The following is a 27,210-nucleotide window of genomic DNA, read 5'->3' as shown; positions in this document are numbered from 1 at the left end:
GTACATTTATACCTTGAAGATGTTTAGGAATGCCAGTATTGACGTAAAAGTCAGGCATATGCACGTCATGAATGAACCCCTAAGGAATAGATGTTCATGCATAATAAATGAGTTCTTTGAGAAATCAATATCCAAGCAAGGGAAAGTCCCTAACGGCTTAAGAGTCTAGTTTACCAAGAAATCGTTGTGACGTAGATGAACGGATGTAAGTAGCCATGCCTGTATTTGGATAGCATGGACTATGCCTAAATAAGGACTGGATTTCTATGCCTATATAAGGGCAATGTGAATTGTACCTATATAAAGGCATGAATCGGGAAATTCATTCGGAATCTAAATCGATACACAACAAGATTAGAATGGGGTTGATTGGGTAGAGTTGAGTGTGGTAGATTGGACAGTGTAGTGTGATGTGGTGGAGTGGGTTACGGAGGGTAGATTGTGGTAGGGTGGGGTTAAGTGGGCTAGATTGGAGTGAGGTTGCTTGTCTAGATTGACGTGTGGTAAATTGCTATGGGGTAGTTTGGAGAGAGTTGAGTGGGTTAGTTTTGAAAGAGTGGAGGTGCTAGATTGGGTTAGGGTGGAGTGGGATAGAGTTTTTTATGAGGTCGAGGAGTGGAACTATAATTATGAAGGGATATTACATTCTCTATGGCTTGATTATTTGTGCTCTAAAAAAAGCACTATGGTGGGAGCAGCATGCAGTACAAGTGTGAGGGGAAATAAATAATACCTTCACATTGTGAGCAAAGGATGGCCGTTGATTAAATTTGATTAATCCATGTTTAGTTCATGGTCCACAGAAAGAACGGTAACTGATCGTGGCTAGCAGTGGTCAATTAACGTGGTTGCAAAAAGGGGTGTTGAAGCCAACCAATGGTAAGTAGTGGGAGGTTCTCCAGGGCATTTTGTTGTAAATAACAGTATCAGGGCCTTTTAATGTGTTATTGATGGTATTATTGTAATGCAGTGGAATGTATTTCAGTGTGTGTTGTCATTGGCTTAAATTTGAGTAAATCTATTTGCTTTACACTTTTTTCATAAATGCTTTTATTCAATTTTGCACAACTATTAATAGTTTTTATGAATATGATATATACAAAAAATATTAAATCGACGCCTAATTTGTTAGTTAAGCAAATGGTTTTGAATGTCAGTTGCACATACAAGAACAGCTCTGAAAAGTACATGGTCTCACTTGTTAAGAGTGTATTAATGGCCGAATGATCCTGTAATGTGAACATATGTTAACATGAGTTGCCAGAGACTGGTTTTTGAAGGGCAGGGGACACAGCAAACAGCAAAGTCCTTTTCCCTTTCCTTGGCAGAAAGTAGCCACTGCAGGCCAACCCCAGACTGCACACAGCACAGGGGCAGTATTCCTTCTCAGTTTCACCAGCTCTTCTCCTTGGCAAAAGACTCCTCTTGATTTCCCAGTGGTAATCTAAAAGTCTGGGATGTGGGACCCTCTTTTTACACAGTAAATCTCTTTGTTCTCTCCTGGTCAAGGGCTCTGAGCCCAGTCCAAACCAGTTCTGGGGAGCACTTTGTAAGTGCACAACAACCTCCATTGTCAGTGTGAGCCCTGGCTCCAGACACACCACAGGGAGGTGGAGCCATCATTGTGGAATGCAGGCACATCCCTATTCAGGTGCAGGTACTACTCCTCCCACCACTCCAAATGTAGACCAGGCCTTTTCAGCCTAGCACTGATTCATTCAGACTCCCTGGAGCCATTGCACACCCCCAGCCCCTGTCACTTAAAAGCCAGACAGTCAATACACATCCTAGCAGAAGCACACTGGATGGCTAAGCAAGAAAATAAATACTTTCTAAAAGTGGTATTTTCAAACATAGAATGTCAAAATCACCCTCACAAAAAGATGCATTTTAACATTCTGAGTTAAGGCATACTAAACTTTATTTTCCTATCTGGTTCCCAGGGGCAGTTATGCTTATAAGATGTTATAAGCAAACAATCCACTCTATCCTATGGGAACAGATAGCCTTTCAATAGTGAAAAACTAAATTGGCAATATTTCACTATCACAACATGCCACATATATCAGGACATGTACAACCTTTCACATACAGCGCACCTTGCCCCCAGGGTTACCTTGAGCCTACATTAGGGGTGATTAACATGTAAGAAAAGGGAAGGGTAGGGCCTGGCAAGTGGGTGCAGTTGCCAGGCCGACATGGCAGTACTAGACTGCACACAGGCTCCTCAATGGCAGGCCTGAGCAACATTTACAGGCTGCTTATGTGGGTGGCACAATCAGTGCTGCAAGCCCACTAGCAGCATTTGATTTACAGGCCCTGGGCACACACAGTGCACCTTACTAAGGACTGGCAAGGAAATCAAATAGCTAATTATGGAAACACCAATCCATAACAACAATTTACAAAGGGAGCACTTGCACTTTGGCACTGAACAGCAGTGGCAAATTGCCCAAAGAATCTAGACCAGCAAAACAAAGTCAACACACAGCAAAAATATATTAGGCAAAAATACAGGGGAAACCCACACCAATGAGGCCATGTTTAATTCTTAGGTGTCAGCCGTTTACAGGCATCGCACTCCTCGGAGTCGTGGTGCTCTCCTAGGGCACATGCAGATGGAAGGAGGATCCGTACCTGACATCTGACGAGTAGAGGTCTAGCACGTTTTGAAACACGATGGCATAGGCACACTGCTCCCTTACACAAAAGGCATCGCCAACATATAACATGAGGAACCACTTCTCCAGATCTGCATTGTAGCGTGGAAAAGAAGAAACTGACGTCCTCGCACTGGAGGGGAATTATATGGCACCGCTGACATCACATTTGGAGACAACGTCATTGCGGAGCCTAATGGCAGCGCCCCCGGCGTGCAGAGGTACTGCTGGAAGAAAATTCTGGATCCAGCCTGACAACTGGGGAGAATTGAATCTGCTGCTAGATGTGTCTATCAGATAGGAGCTTGCATGAGATTAAAGCCTCTTCCTTCTATGGCACCTCCTGATAGGTGAACAATAGGCACAGGCGTTGGATAACCCATTTCCTCTCCAAAGATTCTTTGAAAGCACTCATTACAATATTTGACAAGCTATTAAAGCTTGCCAAAAAAACAATGGTTTGATGAGGTGGAGAAATGGTAATGTAACTAATACTCATCCCAGATGGTCTCTGTGAATGTGGATGTAAAGTAAACTCCTTGGCCAAAGATAACTTCAAGCTAATATTCCAAGGTGAGCCTTGGCTCCTAGCCACAATGGGGGTAGGAATGTGTGTGAAAAACAATCAAGGGGCACAGTAGGAAGGCCTGTAATTGCTGGAGCAGAGTTTTCTTTTAGAACATTCTGGGGCTTTTGAAGCTCTGGCATGTCTATGCGTTTTATTAATTTTATTAATAATTAACAATTCATTATTTGTCTTGTGAAGGTATGTTTCAATAATCAACCCGTTTGTCCTAACATAAGAGAAAGTTACATGAGGGTTGGCTTATGTGTGCTGTTCATGTATTTACAATAACGTGCAAGTTTTCATATTTAAACGTTGCTGTGTGCTATTTATTTTGAGCACAAAACGCTGTCAGAATTAATGCTTTTTATGTCGCAAAGCTAGATAAATGCATACACATAAGGGTATTAGTGGGGTTAACACTGTTTAATCATTATGTTGTATTAACGTTGTTTTTATTTCTTTTAAATTGAGATGGTATATTGTGGCCTATGGAGGCCTAATCTATGATGGCTGATTTGAGAGCCTGGCCTCGAGTGAATATTTCTGTGATGTGGCAAGAGGGACCCCTGCTGGAGAAAGGTCGAAGACAACTGACCATAGTCCTTCTATGAAAATTTCCATGAGGACGGCAGCAGCTTTGGGTGTACTCCAAGAAAAATGAAAGTGTCCTTGGCTTTCTCAAAGGACAAAGGAGCCTTAGAGGGAAACTCTGAACTGTGGCTCGATGGCCGAGGAGGAATCGGATTAAAAGTGTTACATGTTTTATTTCCTTGGTTCCTGTTCCGTAGTTTATGCCTTGTGACTTTTCCTGAGCGGAGATTTCCAGAGGTAGCAAAGCTACATTTCTTCCTTCTCGTTCTGCTCGGTGATACAGTTTATTCAGCCAACTTTATGTGTGTTTCTATTGTATTTTCCATTATAAAAACTGTTAGTTTAGGGAGGGCTCTCCCCACTCTTTTGGCCGCCTTCACGCGTTGCTGAGGTTCGATGCTGAGGACACTGTCCTGAGAGACTTTACCGAGAGACTGGTCCTGACCCGTTCTGACACTTAGTTAGAATAGGTAACTATGAGAAATGATTTATTCTGATTGATTTTACTTTGACTAATTTAGATAAAGCAATATAACTTTAAAACATGGTGTTGAATATGCTTTCTTGTCAATTATTGTATACATTTTGATTATCGTTATATAGATTGTATAGAGTATGATTCAGGATAACCACTATAATCAGATCCTATCGTCTTAGATATAGATGCAGGGTTTTCCTTCCCACAGGTCATATGTTGGTAGAGTATTTGAGCGTATGTTAGTGAAATGGGCCCTAGCGTATGAAGAATGTATGTGCGTGTAACTGTGAAATTACTCTATCCGTGGTAGTGGGCATATTTTTGATACCCTGATCTCTAGCAATTTCTCTGGTAGCAGAGGATGGTTGTAGATGGTTGTCTTGATCTGATAAGATAAGATTGCTTGTATATTGGATTATTGATTATTGATTTATTTTGATGTTGTTGGTATATGTACTAATACTATATGTTGTGGTCGTAATGTTGAGTTATATGTAGTGCTTCTGGAATTTGGAAGCTGTGGAAGCAGTTCTGTAGTAGGGCAGAAGAAGGTGTATGCTGCTCTCGGGAAAAACGGGATTGTAAGGAATTACATGTGACAATTGAAGTTGCGCGTTCACATTGTCTGGGTTCGGAATCAGTGACATCGTCGTATGTTACTATTAGACATTTCTGGTATATAAGGAGTGTGTATGATAGTGAAAGTTATCTATGAAACTCTGGTCTTAAGTCCCAGGGATCTGTAAGGATTGCCGTTAAAGCTTATCGCGGGAGGAGTAATAGGTATTCTCTGAGCTTGTTTGAGGAACTGGGCAGAGGTAAGTTGCTTAGTTGTTGAGTTATAATTCTGTACAGAGACAGATTGTGCTGTTCTCGAGAAGCAGGATTCTGTGTGCATGTACTATATATTTTCTCGTGTGAATGTGCGTGAATGCATATACATTTATTGACTGTAAGACTCTTTGGATAAGTCCTAGAGGAAACAGTTATGCGTTGTATGAAAGTTGTTGATTCTTGAAAAATAGACTCTCTTTACTATTCTGTGGTTAGCGAAGCAGACAATGGAGATGTTTTTATGTTGTAACTAATAGATTTTGTAGAAATTTTGACATACAAAGTCTACTGAGAGTTTTGTAAAGGAGGGGTAGACGAGTGACAGAGACAGGAGACAGAGACTGTAGCGACTGTTGACGTCAGAAGGTCCGCGCACTGATTGGATAGTGAATCAGAATAGGGTTCGCGCTGGGATTGGTGCGTTAGTGTGAGTCGCGCAGGGATTGGAAGAGCTGTTTAGTGACGTAGACGCTCCAGGATTGGTGCGTTAGTGTGAGTCGCGCTGCTATTGGTTGAGAAACTCGTATTGTATATTTATAATACGGAGAGAGTAGAGAGTTTGATAAGCGCTTGCTAAAATGTATTATCAAGAAGAGAAAAAGAAAAAGACCTTTTTTGGAAAAGTTAAAAAGTGGTTTAGCAAAGATAAAGAGGTTAAAACGAGAGAGGGTGAGTTGTTACCTCCAGCGAAAACACCTGCATCCTTCATGGCTGTGAAATATGGATTGCATACCTGTATATGGTTGCAGAATTGGGTTAAGTATACTAAAGAAGATGGTGTTCTAGCATTTCCGGAACATGGTTCATTTAATTTGGCTGTGTTGAGAAACTTACGGGAAAAGATGTTATGCTTAGACCCGAAGCCGAGACCTACACAGTTCGAGGCTTTAGTGGAATGGGAAGAGGAAGTTCATGACCGAGAAAAGCAAAGGTCTGGGGGGTATTATAGGTACATGTTTGGGAGGAGACATGATCGTGAAACACATCATGATCGAATGAAAAAATGGAGAGATGCTTGTATGTCAGAGGGATTATATCCAATGAGAACAGTTGAAGCTTCTGCTCCTTCGACGGAAAGAGCTTCTGAGTCAGATATGAGAAGGTATGGAGAGTATGAGGATGAGGTCTTAAATGACATGATTTACAAGAGACCACCTCCATATAGAACAGAACCAGATGAAAGTACACCAGTTGTTTCTCCGATAAGAGATACAGTTGAGAAAGAAAAAATGACACCTGAATCAAGAGGTAGTAGTTCGTTCAGGGAGAGAGAGAATCGAGGTAGTGAGGAAAATGCTAGAAAATTAGCAAAGACGACAACAGAACTGGCTGAGAAAATTAGGGAGTTAACGAAAAATCTGGAAGCTGTTACGGTGCCTGTAACAATAGGTCCAGTTATGCCTGTGTTTGACAAACAGAGAGCAGGTGAGAATGGACTGGTAATTCCATATATTGCAAATGAATCGACAAATTCAGTTGGTCCTTCAGGAGATTCAGAAAAAAGGACAGGGAGAAGTGACCTGAGACAAACCAGACATGAAACATGTAGTGAACTATTGGATGTCAGTGAACCTAGTTGTTCAGGGATGCCGATTTTAGAACCGCAGAAAAAAGTGGTTCCAGTAAGAAAAACTGCTGAAATAACAGTTGACGATTTAAATGATTGGATGAAGGTTCTACAGAAAAAGGACAAGGATTCACAAGTTATTGATGTGGTTAAGTTACGTATAGAATTAGAAGAGCTTGTGACAGGAACAGTTCCAACAGAAATCCTGAAGAGTCATCATGATGGTGAATTAATGTTTATGTGCAAGAGCATAACATGGAGAGCAAGAAATACTCATGATAGACTAAGAGTAATAGCAAATGAGCAAGGAGTTGACATTGATAGAGTAAAGGCTTTGCAGAAAACGTACAGGATGGATTTCACTGAGAAAGACATTGAGAATTTGAATACTTCTGGTAGAACAGGACAGATTAAAGAAATGGTGGCATTACTGCGTAGATGGGGTGATGTTGAAAAGTGGAAGGATAGGTGGTATAAGAAAAGAGAGGAATCTGAGGATAGAACAACTTATTCAGCATTTCCAGTGAGAGAAAAAGAGAAACCAGTGGAGAATTATCCCATGAGAGAAATACCTGGAGGAGGATATGTACATGTTCCATGGACCAGACAGGATATTTTATCATTTACGAATGATTTCCCTCGATTGAGAGAAAAGCCCGTCGAGTGGTATAGGCAGGTAGATAGGTTTGTGAAATTGTCAAAAGTGCTGTGGGTTGACCTGAATAGTCTGTTTGATATAATTGTTCCAGCAGACTTGTGGACTGAGTGTAAAATAGTTGTGAGTTGGCCTACTGAGGAATATCCAAGAGATTCAAGAACAGGGGCACCAGATCCAGAAGTGATGAGGAAGTATGATCAGGTGATGGTATACCTGAAGAGTAAAGTTCCTCCAAAAGAAACAGACTGGGTTAAGATAGATCGAACACAGCAGGAAGAAAAAGAATCAGTTCATGCTTTTTACGAAAGGCTGATACTGGCATTTAAACAATTCAGTGGAGATGAACACCTGGGTGACAAGGATTTGAGTCATTTTGTATACAGGTTTGTATATGGTCTTAGACCTGAAATTGGTGAAAGAATTCGTGAACACACAGTGGATTGGCAGAGTAAAAAAGTAGATGAGATTCTGAGACATGCAAAATATTTCAGTGATGAAATTGAAGCAAAACAAAGAAAGCTGAAAGAGAAAGCAATGTGGGCACAAGTGAAAGTTGCAGAAAGACAGGAAGCACAGTTAGTGGAACAGGCAAATAATCCAGGAAATAATGGAGGAAATAGACCGAGATTTGCAGGAAAAGGAAGGGGAAGTCTTGAGGAAGCCAAAAAGAAGTTCCCGTGTCACAACTGTGGCCAACTGGGACATTGGAGATCTGAATGTCCTAATCCACCATTAGTGAATAATGAGGGTAAATCCTTAAATCAACAGGTGCAGAATGATGGGAATAACCAGCAGCAACAACAGCAGAAAGTTGTGAGACAGCAGCAGAGTCAAGAGCCAAAACCGCCCTTACCGCAGAATAGAGGGGTACAAAAGTACACTCAGGACTCAGGATTCTTCAATGATGAGCAGGTAAACAAACCAAGACGTACTAACAAAGTACAGCAGTACTTGTTAAAGAGTGAAGGGAGTGAGTCTGAGGGTGATTATTGACGGTGCCGAGGAGAGGAAGAAGAGTGCATACTTGGTGCAACTCTAGAAATAGACCAGGCAGGACCATTTGTGGATGGGAAAATAAATGAAGAAGGTGTTACTTTTTTGGTAGACACAGGTGCAACAAGATCAACTGTCAGGTCAACAGATGTTAGAAATCTTCCTCTCTCGGATGAAGCAATCCAAGTAGTTGGTGTAGCCAATACACAGATCAGAACACGTCTTACTGAACCAGTAAGAGTACAGATAGGGAAATTCACAGACATGCATAGTTTTATTGTCTGTGACACGAGTCCAGTGAACCTGTTAGGTAGGGACCTATTGTGTAAAATGAATTGTACAATTTTTTGTACACCAGATGGAATAGCTTTTGAGACACCAGATGATGATGTTTTCTACCGAATGACTCTAGAAAATAGAGAAAATGAGTTAATTGGTGCATTTCCAGTGTTCAATCCGGAGGATTTGCCTCAAGTGCTGAGAGACACAGTGAAAAGAGCAGTTTGGGATTTTACAGGAGAGGATGTGGGATTGATGAATAATGTAGATCCAGTGAAAATTGCAGTGAAAGAGGGAATTACATATCCTAACATTCCTCAGTACAAAATGACACCAGAAATAATTGAAGGGATAACTCCTATAATTGAGAAAATGATTCAGCAGGGAGTTCTGAGAGAACTACTGAGTAGTCCGTGTAATTCACCGATAATGGGACTAAAAAAGCCTAATGGCAAGTTCAGGATCGTGCAAGATCTGAGAAAAGTTAATCAAATTGTGGTGGCATGTTGTCCCATTGTGCCAAATCCATCAGTGATTCTGTATCAAATTCCACATGATGCTGAGTGGTATACAGTGATTGATTTGTGTCATGCGTTCTTTTCAATTCCATTGCATCATGATAGCCAGCCGATTTTTGCATTTAGGTTTGGCCAGCGTATCTTAGCATGGTGTCGTATCCCACAGGGGTATACGGAGAGTCCTTCGATATTCAATCAGTTATTGAAGAAATCGTTGGAAAGTTTGATCATGCCTGAGAGCTCAGTGCTAGTACAATATATTGATGACCTACTTGTGGCATCAAAGACACGTGAAGCTTGTGAAGTGGATACCATAGCTTTACTGAATCATCTGGCGGATGGAGGGTTAAAGGTATCTCCAGCCAAATTGCAATTTTGCAAGAAAGAGGTGCATTATCTTGGACATAATATTGAAAAGGGTCTGAGAAAAGTGACTACTGACAGGATCAAAATAATCAAAGAAATGAAAGCCCCGAAAACCCAGAGAGAAGTGAGGATGTTCCTGGGTATGGTGGGATATTGTCGTCAGTGGATAATTAATTTTTCCCTGATAGCAAAGCCACTGATTAAGCTGACAAAAAGTGAAATGACAGATCCATTAGATCTGGATGCAGAACAACTGGCAGCATTTGAAGAGCTCAAAACTAAAATGTGTGAGGCTCCAGCTTTGGGTATGCCAGACTATGAAAAAGAATTCGAACTGTATTGCAGTGAGAGGAATGGATGTGCACTTTCAGTGTTAATCCAGAAACATGGGCAATTGAGAAGGCCTATTGCATACTTCTCATCGACACTTGACACTGTAGCCGTGGGGTTACCAGGTTGTCTGAAGGCTGTAGCTGCGACATGCAGAAGCCTGGAACAGAGTGAGGGGATCATAATGGGGTATCCTATAAGGGTATTCGTACCTCACAATGTGGCAATTCTTTTGACAAGAAGCAGAACTCAGCATATGTCACATAGTCGGCTGACTAAATATGAAAAAGTGATTCTGGGAGCATCAAATGTGACTCTTGAGAGATGTGTGAGTGTAAATCCAGCGACACTCTTGCCGGATATTGAAAATGTGGGTATAAAGATGGAAGATGATCATGATTGTTTGGATGTGCTTGAGTACTGTACAAAACCAAGACCAGACATAAGGGATATTCCCTTACCTGAGAATGACAATGTGTTGTTTGTGGATGGATCATGCCTGAGAAATGATAATGGTGTGCTATGTGCAGCATATGCAGTGTGCAAAGTTTCGGAGGTCATGGAAGCATCACCATTGAAAGGAGTGAAATCTGCGCAAGTTGCTGAATTAGTGGCATTGACAAAAGCTTGTGAGATTGGAAAAGACATGAGAACAACCGTGTTGACTGATAGTCAGTATGGATTTGGAGTGGTGCATGACTTTGGCCAACTGTGGCTACAAAGAGGTTTCTTGACATCGGGTGGAACTCCGATAAAGAATGCTGAGTTGATTGGAAAATTGCTTGAGGCGATACAGCTGCCTAAGGAGTTAGCGGTTGTAAAATGTGCTGCACATGGTTCAGGAGACGATTTTATCACTGTTGGTAACAGGTTTGCCAACGATGTGGCGCAATATTGCGCTAAAACCAACCAATCTATTAACAGGAGTAGGATGGAGGAAATGTCTCTCCTTTCTGTGATGTTTACTAATGTCCTAGAAACGTGGGATGAGGTAAAGCAGTTACAAGATGAGGCAGGAGAGGAAGAAAAACAAGATTGGGTTAAAGCAGGTTGTGCTCCAAGAGAAACAGACCATGTTTGGGTCTACAGAGATGGCAGACCAGTGATGCCAAACTCAATTTTGTCGTCCATGGAAAGGATGTATCATGGCCAGGGGCATCTGGGGAGGGACGCGATGGTAAGGTCCTTTAAGCAAACCTGGTACAATGCAAAGTTTAGGACAATTGCGGAGAGCATCTGTCAAAGATGTTTAATTTGTCAGCAATTCAACGCAGGGAAAAAGACAGTGGTGAGTCTAGGGACAATTGGCAGAGAAGGAGGTCCTTTTACAAGAATGCAGATTGATTTCATTGAAATGCCCCAAGTGAACAGACTGAGGTATGTTCTAGTGGTAGTTTGTTTGTTTTCAAGGTGGGTGGAAGCTTACCCGACTAGAAGAAATGATGGACTAACAGTGGCAAAGTTACTGTTAAGGGAGTTGATTCCTAGGTACGGGTTTCCAGTTACAGTTGAGTCTGACAGAGGTGGACACTTTCAAAATGAACTCATTGGTTTGATTTGTGAAGCATTAAAAATACAGCAGAAGTTACATTGTGCATACCGACCAGAGGCTTCTGGTGTGGTTGAGCAGATCAATGGCACAATCAAGAATAGGATTGGAAAAATGTGTTTAGCCACTGGCATGAAATGGCCAGATGTGTTACCTCTTGTCCTGATGACAATGAGATCTACTCCAGATAGAACTACTGGTTTGAGCCCGCATGAAATAATCATGGGACGTGTTATGCGCCATGCATTCGTGCCTGTGAATAAGTTGGTGACAATAACTGATGACATGATTTTGGATTACTGTAAAGGCCTGGCTGACGCAGTTCATTCTGTGTTTCACCAGATTGGAGAAGAAGCTACCACACTTGAGAAGAAGCAAGCCCATGATCTGAGTCCAGGTGACTGGGTAAGGATTAAGGTGCACAGAAGAAGAAATTGCTTGACTTCCAAGGTGGGGAAGGCCGAGACAAGTCATTCTGACTACAACAACTGCAGTAAAGTGTGCTGGAGTGAAGCACTGGGTACATGCAAGTCATACTCTGAGAGTTCCAAGCCCGAGAGAGGGAACTGGTAAAGAGTATTATGAAGAGTCAGATTCCAGTGATGGTGAAGATCCTGAAGATACAGAATCAGTGAGAAAAGAAGCAGAGAGAGCTTCAAGAGATTCACTGCGAGTATCAGAGGGAGAATCGAATTCTGTTACAGAGCCTGAAGTTTCAAGTAGCAGTGGGAGTAAAAGAAAAGAAAAGAGAAAACACATTGAGCCCACTCCTGGATCAGAGGAGGAGGAGATTGAAGAACCACTTGAGATTATCCTTGAAGAAACAGGGTCAGAAGAAGATAGAGAGGGACAGATTGCGGAAGACCCCCGAGGAGGTGTAGGGAACATTGATGAGGAGCTAGGTGAAGGGACAAGTAGACAGCAAGAAGATTGCGTGTCGGAGACCCGAGGAGGGACAGAAGTAGGGAAGTCTCAAACAGTGGTGGAAAAATCTGTGGAGAAAAGAAAAGCTACTGGGAAACGGAAACAAGAGGCACTTGAAACAGATGATGAAGATGAACAAACAGAAGGTCGAGTTCTGAGAAAGAGAACTTCGATTGGAGGAAAGAGTGTTAAACAATTGAGGCCGAAGAAGGTTGTGAAAGGAGATCGTTGGCCTAACAACCGAGTAAAAAGAGTGAGATACAGAATAATAAGAGCAAATTCATCAAAAGCTGAACAAGTGAATGAAGTATCAAGTCAAACTTCAAAAGTTGAAGAAAAAGAGTCAAAGAAATCAAAAAAACCAGTAGAAATAAGGAGAGTTAAAAGACCCAACCAAAAGTACAAATCACCGGAATGGTCTTATGTGACACTGTCTGAAGAAGGAAAAGAAGAAACAGAGACTCGAGATAATCCGGAAGTGGTCTTGAGAAAAGTGGTTGAGGAAGATACTGGTGAAATTCTGAAAGTACTTTTGACTGACATTGGAGAAGAATCGAGTACTGAGGATTCCGACGTTGGAGATCTGATACAGTTTGATGTTGAAGAAATTGAAGCGAAGAATGACAAGTATCCAAACTGAGTGAAAGAAGGATTCGCTTGGATCAAGTGAACGAGGAGATCATTTGGATAAACTGAAAGCTGAAGAATTGAAGAAGTTCAAACAGTAGTGGAGTAGTAGGAGCTAAACTAAAATGGCTAACATAGAGGAGAATAGAAATAGATGTGCCTTTTTAAAGAGGTGGTGCAAAATGTGCTGCTGTTGTACTGGATTATTAATGCTTCTATGGGGTATTTTAATTTTATTCGTTACTTTTAGAGTAGAATTTGGAATGGACATAGAAAACATGACTTATATAGAGAAGAATTCACAAAAAGTAGTTCCAATTAGAAGTAGTAGTTACATACACAAAGATAGGTCAATTAATAATTTTTCTAGTAATGTTTTTTCTAAACTGTTATATGAATATGTGAAGACAATGGAAGTAAGGGATTGCTATGTCTGCATGCAATTACCTGCATCCGTCTCTGAGGGTGTTACTTATCACCATTTGCCAGCTACATATGGTATTTCTTGTAGTATTTTAAGTAGTGTTTTTTATTTGTTAGGGAAAATAGATTATAAGATGTCTAACAGAGATAGTATTTTTGGGCACTTGCCAATGAACAAAGAGCTGAATCCAGCTAAAGAAGCTAACACTTTTGGTGAAATTTTTATTGAAGAAAAAGGACTAACATTAGATTACATTTTTAAGAATAATTTAACTTGCAATTTGAAAGGAGAGGAGAAAGCTTTCCTGGATATGGTTGAGGAAAGGAGAATGAACATGCATGAGAAAGGGGGAAAATATGAAGAGAGTGAGACAATTTGGGACATTGAGATGGGAAAGGAGTTGAGGAATGGGGCTAGTCCAACTTTGGCTCTAGATGCACCGCAGAAGGGTAAACTATGCATTACCAGAAGGAAATCCCAATATGATACATATTTTGTGGGAACTAGTGAGTGCCATGATACATACTTCATTGCGACAGGTTGGGGTTTCAGAGGTGGAGAAGATACGATTTTTCCAGGAGTGTACTATGTGTGTGGGAACAAGGCTTATTGCAAGTTGCCTGACCATTGGTATGGCACATGTTATGTGGGCTTGGTTTTTCCTAAGATTTTTCATACGGATAAAGTAAAAGATGTAGAAGACATTAATCTATTAACACGTTTTAAGAGAGAAACCTGGTCTGAAATTGTGGGTGACATTTTTGGGGTTTTAATTCCAGCAGTGGGAATTTCTTTAAATGCTTATGGAATCCGGAAACTGTCCACAGTGGTTGATCGCTTATCGACAAATACCGCAGGAGGGTTTCTTTTGGTGAATACGGAATTAAGTGCCGTACGTGCCATGTCAATGCAAAATCGACTTGCCCTTGATATTCTTTTGGCTAAGGAGGGTGGAGTTTGTGGAATTTTGAAAGTTCAACATTGTTGCACTTACATTCCTGACGAAAGTAAAGACCTGAAGGTCTATATCAAAAATATTACTGATTTGCATGAAGATTTAGTACCACTTGAAACTGGGAGTTTATGGACTAAACTAGCTAATAAAATGATAGCTGTTAAGGATTTTATTGCAAAAATAGGTAGTACTATTATAGGTAGAATATTGTTTCCTTTGTCTTGTATAATTGTTGCGTTACTGATGCTAAGATTGGTGTGTGTGTGTTGTAAAAACAGGAGAGGGAAAGAGAAATTGAAAAATGAAAAGAAAAACAAGAATTCGAAACTTTCAAAAAGAGAACCAGAAGAGATTGAACTAGAAGAATTGAGGGAGAGTGTTTATTTAGAGACAAAGAGAGATGATGAAAGAGTGACTGGTGTTTAATGTTGTCTAAAGGGAAGAGACATTTCTGATTTCCTAAATGGGACTAAATTTTCACTAATTTTTTTTTTTTGGGGTTTATTTGGTGATAAAATCACCAAAGGGGGGATTGCTGGAGCAGAGTTTTCTTTTAGAAAATTCTGGGGCTTTTGAAGCTCTGGCATGTCTATGCGTTTTATTAATTTTATTAATAATTAACAATTAATTATTTGTCTTGTGAAGGTATGTTTCAATAATCAACCCGTTTGTCCTAACATAAGAGAAAGTTACATGAGGGTTGGCTTATGTGTGCTGTTCATGTATTTACAATAACGTGCAAGTTTTCATGTTTAAACGTTGCTGTGTGCTATTTATTTTGAGCACAAAACGCTGTCAGAATTAATGCTTTTTATGTCACAAAGCTAGATAAATGCATACACATAAGGGTATTAGTGGGGTTAACACTGTTTAATCATTATGTTGTATTAACGTTGTTTTTATTTCTTTTAAATTGAGATGGTATATTGTGGCCTATGGAGGCCTAATCTATGATGGCTGATTTGAGAGCCTGGCCTCGAGTGAATATTTCTGTGATGTGGCAAGAGGGACCCCTGCTGGAGAAAGGTCGAAGACAACTGACCATAGTCCTTCTATGAAAATTTCCATGAGGACGGCAGCAGCTTTGGGTGTACTCCAAGAAAAATGAAAGTGTCCTTGGCTTTCTCAAAGGACAAAGGAGCCTTAGAGGGAAACTCTGAACTGTGGCTCGATGGCCGAGGAGGAATCGGATTAAAAGTGTTACATGTTTTATTTCCTTGGTTCCTGTTCCGTAGTTTATGCCTTGTGACTTTTCCTGAGCGGAGATTTCCAGATGTAGCAAAGCTACATTTCTTCCTTCTCGTTCTGCTCGGTGATACAGTTTATTCAGCCAACTTTATGTGTGTTTCTATTGTATTTTCCATTATAAAAACTGTTAGTTTAGGGAGGGCTCTCCCCACTCTTTTGGCCGCCTTCACGCGTTGCTGAGGTTCGATGCTGAGGACACTGTCCTGAGAGACTTTACCGAGAGACTGGTCCTGACCCGTTCTGACACTTAGTTAGAATAGGTAACTATGAGAAATGATTTATTCTGATTGATTTTACTTTGACTAATTTAGATAAAGCAATATAACTTTAAAACATGGTGTTGAATATGCTTTCTTGTCAATTATTGTATACATTTTGATTATTGTTATATAGATTGTATAGAGTATGATTCAGGATAACCACTATAATCAGATCCTATCGTCTTAGATATAGATGCAGGGTTTTCCTTCCCACAGGTCATATGTTGGTAGAGTATTTGAGCGTATGTTAGTGAAATGGGCCCTAGCGTATGAAGAATGTATGTGCGTGTAACTGTGAAATTACTCTATCCGTGGTAGTGGGCATATTTTTGATACCCTGATCTCTAGCATAATATCTTTACAGCCTCGCAGACACAGGACAGTAGTCACATTCAAATAGTTACAGATTGCTGATTCCACTGGCAGAAAAACAAAGCATGTCAGCAAAATGTCCACCAGGACATGATGGGACAGGTTTTCCAAACCAAGCAAATACTTCTGTCTCTACCTGGGACTCATGCAGGGTTCAGAGCCTGGTTTTCTGGGATTTTTCTGGTTTATAGTTCCCTGAGGAGCTCACAGACAGCAAGTGTCTTACAATAAGACCTTGATTAGGATAACGGCTGGTCAACTTCATTCACTCACTCACATACTCACTCGCCCGTTCATTTTCATGAGAGTCTTAATACAATGTTATTATCCTTTAAACCTCAGTCTAAACCGACTAGGCAGAATTTGTGTAATAAATATAAAGGATTTTAACTGTATATATGAGTTTTTCATGCATGCATTGCGTTGGTGTACTACTAATATGAAGATCTTACCTGAAGGTGATGAAACGAGTGCAAATTAAAGGGAAAACCACCATGCACATGAGAAGCCGAATGAAGGAGTTGTTCTCGGACAGCTTCCCGTACCACATCTTGGTCAGATAGTTCTGAAATAAGAGAGATAGCTAAAGAGTAGCAGCTGTGGTCATGGTATTACTGAAAATAGATGAATAATACATGAAAAAAAGGGTACCCCATAAAGGCTTGAGTGGTAAAGCCTAAGGCATGATGTGGAGGCAAATGTTTGCCATAGTGCATCTAATCCCCAAAGTGAAGTTATGGAACTGGTTGTGCAGCTAACAAGGGTCATGAGGACTTCTCTAGAAGATAAACCAGGATTGAAGGATGATTGAGAGTGTTTCAGAAGGTCCCAGTGATGGTTAGTCATCCATGGCTTGGGTGACTAAAGTAAGAGTTAGGCATACCATAGAATATTTGGAAAGTATAGAAAGGACAAGAGAGGATGCATGCCCACCCAGTGTCAGGAACTCTATACACTCCCTTTCAAAGAACAGCCAAAATGTAGAAAAAACGTGAAGTGGTGTAACACCAAGTGATAGCCCCACTGTGTAAAAGTAGGGAGGAGACCAGAGTATAACACAACCCTCAGTGCCTCTACAACAAACTGAGGGAGCTGTGTTCAGTCAACATTTAAATTATTGTTTTACCTTCACTTGTCTGCTGATAAATGGTTTATCTTTAATGGATATTACTTAGCAGTAAACATGTAATTCAACTTTATGGCTATAAGGATGTGTTTTATTTTTATTTTGATGCATGAAATGGTCTAAAATAAACCATAACCTGATGCTACTGGGAGTAATAAAAGTAACATAGCTTCCAAGAGTTGAGGAGCGGGTGCTAGGCTTCATGTGACTTGAACAAGACTCCCTCCCAGAGGGTTAGGCTCTAGTTGTGCCTATGGGAGCTTTGCCATATTTGTGTCCTACATCACCGCACTATTTGCCAGCCTTTTGTACTATTTCATAAACGGAATAAAGTAATTCATATTAAATGTGTGTACTATCTCCATGCTACACCTTTAGTAAAACGAACAAGTTCTGCACAAAGTCATGCATATGTTATGATGTGATGAATTTGTTTTTACTGTCAAGAAGACGTGCCTTGGCATGGACAATTAACAGATGAAGTGCAGGGAAGCTGGTACAGGGCTAGATATATGAGTGAACCAACACCGAGTGGTACTTGGTACACACAGTACATTTTCAGTGTATAAGTGGGTGTCCTTGACAGGTCATCTATCAGAAAAGGCACTTCTATGACTTGCGTCCCAGTATGGATTGCAGTATTTATAGAGCAAGGGTCTAATTCAACAAGCATTGTAGCATTGCATCCATCATATTGGGTTACATGGTACATGTGGTTGCCTGCAAAGTAACCAAAAGATCATTCATTACAGCAAACTCTGGTAAAAGGCAGAGGCCGTAAGGGGGGTGAATACAGGCAGTAAGATGATGGTAAAGAGATGTGTTCAGAAATCCCCTGCAGCACTGGAGGAAGGAGAAGAGTCTGAAGATGGGCATTCCACAGTCTTTCAGCTACAAGGACAATGTTTGCTTTCACCCACATTTGTCCTGTGATTTGTTTTTCTTCATGTCTCTTTAAGTAAGAACCGTGACTTTTGATACTGACTTAAGGAATAAGGATTGTGCTTCTTAAGTAGTCCGGTTTATGTGTGTGGAGTGGCTAATATACCACATGAAATGTGTTGAAATAGACAAATGCTGGAAGGATGTCCCAGGTGTTTCACGACTGAAGGGATGTATTTGAATTTTAAATGGTTGGAAAATAGATGGAGGAAATGATGCAGGAGGGTTTCCAGTGTTCCAAGGATGGTGTCAGGGAAGCCAGCCAGCATGTGTTGCTTCTGTCATTATCTCAAAGTATGAAAGTCTACTGCATCTGGGATTGCAGATGTTTTGTGGAACAAATGGTCTCATTTTATAGAGCAGACAAAGCACTTTCTTGTTTTGGTCAAGGTTGTGGTACACAGCAGGTATTCAGGCTTGAATGATTTGTGGGGAAGATGTGCAGCTCTCGATGTAGCTAATCAATGATAATTAATGATAATTTGAGATATCCTTGTGTGTCACTGGCATACTCGTGGTAGCTGATGACCGGCTGGTCAAGAAATACTCCACAACGAATGGGTAGGTTGGATCAGGAGGGCAGAGTGTCAAAATTGTAGGATACTACAGGAGACTGGGAGGCAAAGAGAGGTAGGAATCTAGAGGAGTTTATTTACCCAAATTATTGACTTCTCAGAAAAGGCATGTGAAATATTTTAGGATTACTTCAGTGATGTACATATCAAATAATAGGGTAGAACCAGATGACCAAATGTGTCAGAGGCTGCTGACTGTTCTCACAGGCAGGGGCCACTGTTGCCAGTGATCTTCAGGACATTCTCCATTTGCTGAATTGTCACTGGTTTCAAGATGGGAGGAAGCCAGGCTGGTAGCGATCAAGAATCCAGTAAGCGTGAACTACTTATTGGAGTTGGTTTTTGTTAGACCAATCAGCCTTATGGTGGTCAATCAATCAATCAATCATAACACTTGTATAGCGCGCTACTCACCCGGCAGGGTCTCAAGGCGCTTGGGGGAAGGGGTCTGCTATTGCTCGAACAGCCAGGTCTTGAGTTGTCTCCTGAAGGCGAGATGGTCCTGGGTCAGCCGAAGATGGATGGGGAGGGAGTTCCATGTCTTGGCCGCCAGGTAGGAATAGGATCTGCCACCAGCGGTGGCTCTTCGGATGCGTGGTATGGCGGCGAAGGCGAGGCTTGTCGAACGTAGCTGGCGGGTGGGCGTGTAGAAGGTCAGGCGGTCGTTGAGGTTCTTGGGTCCCAGGTTGTGGAGAGATTTGTGTGCGTGGGTGAGGAGCCTGAACGTGATCCTCTTGCTGACGGGGAGCCAGTGCAGGTCCTTCAGGTGGCCGGAGATGTGGCTGCGTCGGGGGATGTTCAGGATGAGATGGGCGGAGGCGTTCTGGATGCGTTGGAGTCTTTTCTGTATCTTGGCTGTAGTTCCGGCGTAGAGGGCGCTTCCGTAGTCCAGTCGGCTGGTGACGAGTGCCTGGGTGACCGTCTTCCTGGTCTCGGTCGGGATCCATCGGAAGATCTTGCGGAGCATGCGTAGGGTGTTGAAGCATGATGAGGAGACGGCGTTGACTTGTCTGGTCACCGAGAGGGAGGAGTCCAGGATGAAGCCCAGGTTGCGTGCGTGGTCCGTTGGTTTGGGTGCGCTGCCCAGGGCCGGGGGCCACCAGGAGTCGTCCCAGGCAGAGGGTGATGATCCAAGGATGAGGACTTCCGTCTTGTCTGAGTTCAGTTTCAGGCGGCTGTTCTTCATCCACTCGGCTACTTCTTTCATCCCTTCGTGTAGGTTGGTTCTGGCGGTGGCAGGGTCGTTGGTGAGGGAGAGGATCAGCTGGGTGTCGTCGGCGTAGGAGATGATGTTGAGGTTGTGCTGGCGTGCGATGGCTGCGAGAGGTCTCATGTAGATGTTGAAGAGGGTGGGGCTAAGTGATGATCCTTGCGGTACGCCGCAGTTGACTTCGGTGGCCTCGGATCAGAACGGGGGGAGGCACACTCTCTGGGTTCTGCCGGCGAGGAACGAGATGATCCACTCCAGTGCCTTCTCTGGGATACCGATGTTGCTGAGGCGTTGAACTAGGGTGCGGTGGCAGACGGTGTCGCACGCTGCAGAGAGGTTCAGGAGGATGAGGGCCGCTGTTTCCCCGTTGTCCAGCAGGGTTCTGATGTCTTCGGTGGCTGCGATGAGGGCGGTCTCTGTGCTGTGGTTGGCTCGAAAACCAGACTGCGAGGAGTCGAGGGATCCGTTCGTCTCGAGGAAGGCTGCAAGCTGTCTGTTGACGGTCTTCTCGATTACTTTGGCAGGGAAGGGGAGGAGCGAGATGGGGCGAAAGCTCTTGAGGTCGGTGGGGTCCGCTGTTGGTTTTTTCAGTAGGGCGCTGAGCTCGGCGTGCTTCCAGCTCTCCGGGAAGGTGGCGGTGTTGAAGGAGGCGTTGATGATGTCCCGTAGTTGGTGTGCGATGATGGAGTCGGCCTTGTTGAAGACGTGGTGGGGGCAGGGGTCGGTCGGGGATCCGGAGTGGATGGTGTTCATCGTGCGGGCTGTGTCTTCGGTGGTCACCGTGGTCCAGGTGCGGAGGGTGGTGGTGGAGGGCGTTTGTTCGTCGGTTGGGTGCGTTGATGGTGCGCCGAAGCTGTTGTGGATGTCGGCGATCTTGCGGTGGAAGAACGAGGCGAGAGAGTCGCAGAGGTCTTGTGAAGGAGTGATGTCGTTGTTGCCGGTGTTGGGGTTGGAGAACTCCTTGAGGATGTTGAAGAGTTCCTTGCTGTCGTGGATGTTGTTGTCCAGTCATTCCTTCAGTGATTTCTTCTTGGTAGTGCGGATAAGCTGGTGGTGCTTGCGGGTGGCGTGTTTGAGGGTGGTCATGTTGTCTGTGGTCTGGTCTAGGAGCCAGGCTTTCTCGAGGGTGCGGCAGTTCTTCTTGGAGTCCTTGAGTTCGTCGGTGAACCAGGAGGCTTTCTTGCTTCTGGGTCTGCTGGTAGGGTTCTTAAGTGGCGCGAGGTCGTCAGCGCAGTCGGACAGCCACTTCGTGAGGTTGCATGCAGCTTCGGTGGGGTCCGTTGTGCTGGCGGGTGGGTTCTGACTGAGGGAGGTGGTGAGATGTTCGGCGGTGATCTTGCTCCAGCTCCTGTGGGGAACCTGTTGCGGGTGGTGGTGGGTCGTGGTTCTTCTGAAGCTGAAGTGGACGCAGCTGTGGTCGGTCCAGTGAAGTCCTGTGGAGTGGCTGAAGGTGATGTGCTTGCTGGATGAGAAGACTGGATCAAGCGTGTGGCCGGCGTAGTGGGTGGGGGTGTTGACCAGTTGCTTGAGACCGAGGTTGGCGAGGTTGTCCAGCAGGGTGGTGGTGTTGCGGTCGTTGTTGTTCTCCAGGTGGAAGTTGAGGTCCCCGAGGAGGATGTAGTCGGCAGAGGGGAGGGCGTGTGGGCTGATGAAGTTGGCGATGTCTTCGCTGAATTGTGTGCGGGGTCCTGGGGGTCTGTAGATGAGGGTGCCTCTGAGGGTGGTCTTGGAATCGGTGTGGATCTAGAAGTGAAGGTGTTCGACCGGCGAGAGGGTGTCGTCGGAGTTGGTCGTGATGCGGATGGTGTTCTTGTGGACGATGGCGATGCCTCCTCCAGTCTGGTTGACGCGGTCCTTCCGGGTGATATTGTATCCGACCGGAATGGCGATGGCGATGTCTGGTGCTGAGGAGGCGTTCATCCAGGTTTCTGTGAGGAAGGCTACGTCTGGAGATGTGGTGTCGAGGAGGTTCCAGAGTTCCACGGCGTGTCTGTGGACGGAGCGGGTGTTGAGTAGGATGCACTTCAGGTGGTTACTGCTAGTGCTCGTCTTGGCGGGTGCGGTGCAGGTCCGGATGCAGGAGAAGTTGCAGGCTTGGCAGCAGAAGGGTCCGTGGGAGCGTCTCGGGGTTGCTCGGTAGCATTCGGAGGATCGGCCGGGGTTGAGTGCGTTGAGTGTAGCAGCGTCGTAGGACTAGCGGATGGGTTGGCAGCCTGAGGGGTCAGGGGTCCTGGCGCTGGGCACGGTCCAGGCACGGACAGGCGAAGACGGGCTTGCCTTTGACGCACCTTTGGCGCACAATCGGCGCGCCCGCTGCGCGTTCGCGTGGGCGTCATAGGAAAGGAGCCGGGAGGGAGGAGCAGCTGTGTGGCGGGAGCGGGGCGGCGAATGGGCAGGAGGGGGGCGGGGCCGCAGGGAGTCAGCGGCGGGAAAAAGGAGGGCAGAGGGCGGCTCAGCGGCGGCTGGGTCGTCCGGGGAGCTAGAAGAACGGAGGAAAAAGCAAAATACAACGGAGGGCAAATCACAATGCAGGCAAGCAAAACGGGAAAAACAGAGGCAAAGAGAAAATATACACGAGGCTAACACACAATGCAGGCAATCAAAACAGGAAATACAGAGGCAAAAAGTAAATATCCACGAAGGTCAGAGCACAATGCAGGCAAGCAGAACGAGTCAAAAGCAGTGGTGTGTGGGGGCGACCTCGCCTGGTTACAGGCTCGGCGGTCGCTTCCATCCCCTCAGCGCGATCCCCTTAAGAGAGGAGCCGGGAGGGAGGAGCAGCTGGGTGGCGGGAGCGGGGCGGCGAATGGGCAGGAGGGGGGCGGGGCCACAGGGAGTCAGCGGCGGAAAAAAGGTGGGCAGAGGGCGGCTCAGCGGTGGCTGGGTCGTCCGGGGAGCTAGAAAAACTGAGGAAAAAGGAAAATACAACGGAGGGCAAAGCACAATGCAGGCAAGCAAAACGGGAAAAACAGAGGCAAAGAGAAAATATACACGAGGCTAACACACAATGCAGGCAATCAAAACTGGAAACAGAGGCAAAAAGTAAATATCCACGAAAGTCAGAACACAATGCAGGCAAGCAGAACGAGTCAAAAGCAGTGGTGTGTGGGGGCGACCTCGCCTGGTTACAGGCTCGGCGGTCCCCCAAAATATTTGCCTTCACCTCTCCTATTTGTGCTGGTTTCGATTTTGTTAGCCTTAGGAGTGTGTGCACTTTACCACTCCTAAGGAGTGCTAAAGTGCTTGTGCTCACTCCTTAAAACATGGTAACATTGGCTTACATTTTATTGACATATTTAATTTACTTAGAAGACCCTAGTAAAGTGGTATACCATATAGCCAGTGCTGATAGATTAAGGGCTACTAGTGGGCCTGCAGCAGTTATTGTGCCACCAACCTACGTAGAGTTTTAAAACGTGTCTCAGGCCTGCAATTGCAGCCTGTTAGTAGTTTTAAAATGCCAATTTGATTTGGAAGAATAACCCCCCTTTCCAAGCCCTAGACACCCCTTTTATCACATATAAGTACCCCCTTCTGTAGGCCTACACAGACCAGATGCGAGGGCACATTGTAGTTACACTTTGGATATGTAATTTTGCATTTTAAATGTCAAGGTAGTGAATTTCTCACAAATTCAGTTCTCACCATTGTGAGGCCTACTTCTCCCATGAGATAATATTGGGTCGTTTTATTACATATAATGAGTGCTAATGTTTGATTGGGAGCAGCAACGGAAGTAATGTTTGGTTCTGAGAAATTGTAATTTAAAAATCCTCTTTAATGGCAAAGTTGGATTTTAACTTACAATTCATTGGAACAGTCCATCCTGAAATGCAAAGCCAGGTCCTCCCTGGACTCAACACAAGCAACCTGTGACCGGTTTCGGGGCATACCTTTCCCACTTGGGGCGACAAAAGCAAAAATGTTCGAAACTGGTCCAAGGATGCTTGTTCCTGGTCCAGGGGGGACCTGCCTTGGCAGTTTGGGCTGGACTGGTCCCATGAGGAGCAGGGTCAAGACTGTTTTGCATATGGTTGGGTCCAAACTGGGGTGGCATGGTGAGCAAAAGAACAATGGATTAAACTCCGATCTTTGTGACTGGGGTGAATATTTGCATTGTTCAGCATTATGTCCATCATTTGTTCCTTTTGTTTTAGAAAATTGACATTTTCCTCTCCTGTCTATTTGGTGTCTTCCGCCTGTTCCTGGGTCATGTGACCAATGTGAGTGGCAGTTGGACATTGTATATTCCTCCCAGACACAATAGACGGGCTAGGTGTACCTGAATGGGCCATCACTGGCAGAATGGGGTGGGGGCAAGCTGTGCACCGCCCCACTTACACATCAGTAGGCTGGGGCCTGCTCACAAAATAACTTCACACTAGGCCTGGAGCCTTGGGCAGAGAGGCAGGAAATTCACCATTTCAAAACGGGATCTCTAGAAACGTCCCTACTACAAGGGAGGCACCAGGTATAAATATAGGACCATCAGACGCACTCTTCAGTTTACTTCTTAAACCTGAGTAGAGACTCTTAGGGGACCCCCTGCTGCTGTAGCCTGCCTTGAACCCTCAGAGGTCTGTCCTGCCACTTGAGCCCTACACTTCTCCTTGAACCCAGGACTTACATAGTGACTTCAAGGGCTAGTTGGCTAGCCTCCTGATCAGAACCTCAGGTAGTGAAAAGGCTCCAACAATCTTGAACCTGCACATGGAGCCTGCCAGAGTTCGTCCTTTTTCTCCAAGAGGTGCACCTCCAGTTCTGGACCCTTGAAAGTGGTGCAAAATTTGCCCAGATAGTCCAAATCTAAAACTTGGGACTTGGAAAATGTTCTGCAAAACCTGCTCCGAGACCCTGAGGAGACACGAACCAATCTGCTCTTCGATCCACCCGAGCTTCATTGCCGGTAGGCCTGACTTTGCGGCGCCTCCCACTACATTCCTCTTCATAGCTGCAAACCCTGTTCAGAGGCTCCTCGCAGAAGGAATATCCGGCCTCATGAAGTCCTTGTTGGCTACAGCCTGCAGCTTCATCTCAATGGAGATGTTTGTCTTCCAAATAAGAAAAGTCCAAACAAAGGTTTCTTCACTGCAACTTCGGCCAGCGGCTCCCAGACAAGATTGCTTTCTCCTTCGACACCACCAGTAGCCTTGTTCCGCAGAACTTTACCTTCTCAGACATTTTCTTCAGATGTTCTTCCAAGTGCGAAGCTACACACAGACAGTGTCCAATTCACCTTTTGTATCTGACTGGGACCCCATCGAGGTCAGCCATAACTTTTGACTTTGCCCCGGTCTCCTGCGACTGGATTCCCACGTTGGCCCTTTGATGTTTTAGGTATTAGATTTCACTTTAATTACTCAATTTTTCTAAATTGGTGTAGGAATTGTCTTGTATCATGTTTTCTCTTTATTACTGATTGTGCGCTGCACATATACTTCACGATTGCCTCTAAGCTAAGCCTGATTGCTTTTGTGCCAAGCTACCAGAAAGTTAAGCACAGGTTAATTTAATGACTTTTTGTGGTTCACCTTGACAGGGACTGTGGCTACTGCTTAAACATGGTTGCACCACATTCACCTATCAACCCAATTTCTCACATTGGTGCTCAGTGGTGGGATCCAGTACTTGTGTGTGCAGTGCCATACAGTCATTTGTGTAATGCAAAACAAATCCTTATAAATATGTTTACATCACCGTTGATGTCTTTTCATATTCTCCTTATTTATGATTGGCTATTGTGCTATTTTTTCTAAATTTAAGTTCCCTAACTACTCTTTCCGCAATGGAGATGGAGCTCTTCGACTTAGATGACCTCATTAGGGCTGAGCTACAGAAGCTCTGCAAATAGAGGGGGCTGAATGCAGGAAAATATGCCACATAGGTAGACAACAAGAAAGCCCTCTGACCCTATGACGAGGTCAAGAGGATGCCGTCCACACCAGAGGAGCAAGAGGATGGCAGTTCGGAAGAGGAGAAACTGGACTTGGATGAGGAGAAGGGCTCACCAATGGGCCCTTGTAGGAAGCTGGCTCTGTATATACTACACCACAAAAAGTATAGAGTGCACAGAGTCCGGTGGATCTCCATAGTTATAACAGAGGCTGAATTAGGTAAGTACTAAAAGCTCTCTTTCTGGTAGTGTGGGTGAGCAGTTAGGCTTATCCAGAGGGAATACGTGCGAAGCTGGATTATTATATGGTGTACACCTATGTAAGTGGGCACCTTGCACCAATCCAGACCACCCTTATGGTGATTTTAGTGGTCTTATACAACCTTAGAACGCTCTATAAGTGGTAGCTGTGGAGAGCAGCCTTCAGGCTTAATCCAGAAGGAGTGTAAAGCAGCTTGTTTTACCAGAACAGAATCTTATAGGTATAGATTAAGTGAAAAAGAGCCACACAGTGCATTTATAAAAATATGTATTTATTATAAGACACTCACTTACACATACAGATATATACTAGCCAGAGATATACACAATGCACACAATACTTTGCAATAGAAACAGGTAAGTAGCACCCAAAACACAGTGGTTGCAAGGGGAGAGACCAAACCATATACTAAAAAGGTGGTATGCGAACCACGACTGAATTCAAGACTATACCCAGAAGACGTAGAAGTGCGGGGGACCCAAGGTACCACCCTAGGTAAGACCAGGAGCCTCATGGAGGCCATGTGCAGAGTCGGAACATGGCCACGGGATCAATGCAAGTCATTGACTAAGTCACAGTTGCAATTTTAAAGAAGGACCCTTCCCATTGGACCCTGAAGAAACCCTGTGGAAGACAGAAGGTTATAGAGCTACCCCACTCGTGGATACCTTAGGAACCAGGATACCTGATCCATGGAAGCTGGCACATAGGTGGGAAGTGGCATCGCAAACTGCAGTCGAACTCAATGGAGGACTTCACAAAGGTGCCGCTGCTGGAGAAGGTGAAAGTGTCTGGTGGAACCCAAAGGTGGATTTAAGATGTGAAGAATATGCCTGCAGAGGGGACAGAGTCTCTGCCACTCAGGAGTGACCAGGAGGCACGGAATATGAAAGCCCACCGATGTTGAGTGTTGCAGACAAGCTGACGGTGATGTTGAAACTGCAGCTGTGTGCACCAGGAGATGCTGTGGAAGACAAGGAGCCGTACACAAGTTGCCCTAT

The 27,210-nt window shown here is 44.2% G+C and overlaps 1 protein-coding gene across 2 annotated transcripts in view; it reads right to left on the bottom strand.

The window, feature by feature from the left end:
- Window positions 1-27,210, bottom strand: part of LOC146808484 (transient receptor potential cation channel subfamily M member 2-like) — a 790,090-nt gene that overhangs the window by 595,208 nt on the left and 167,672 nt on the right. For both annotated transcript variants that reach the window (XR_014968000.1, XM_085623576.1), the window contains exon 4: window positions 16,711-16,766. The gene's annotated coding sequence lies outside the window, so the exon portion shown is untranslated. The remainder of the gene's footprint in view (window positions 1-16,710; window positions 16,767-27,210) is intronic.

Source organism: Triturus cristatus, chromosome 8 (assembly GCF_964204655.1).
Source record: "Triturus cristatus chromosome 8, aTriCri1.1, whole genome shotgun sequence".
Classification (NCBI taxonomy): domain Eukaryota; kingdom Metazoa; phylum Chordata; class Amphibia; order Caudata; family Salamandridae; genus Triturus; species Triturus cristatus.
This window is presented reverse-complemented; position numbering and strand designations above follow the sequence as displayed.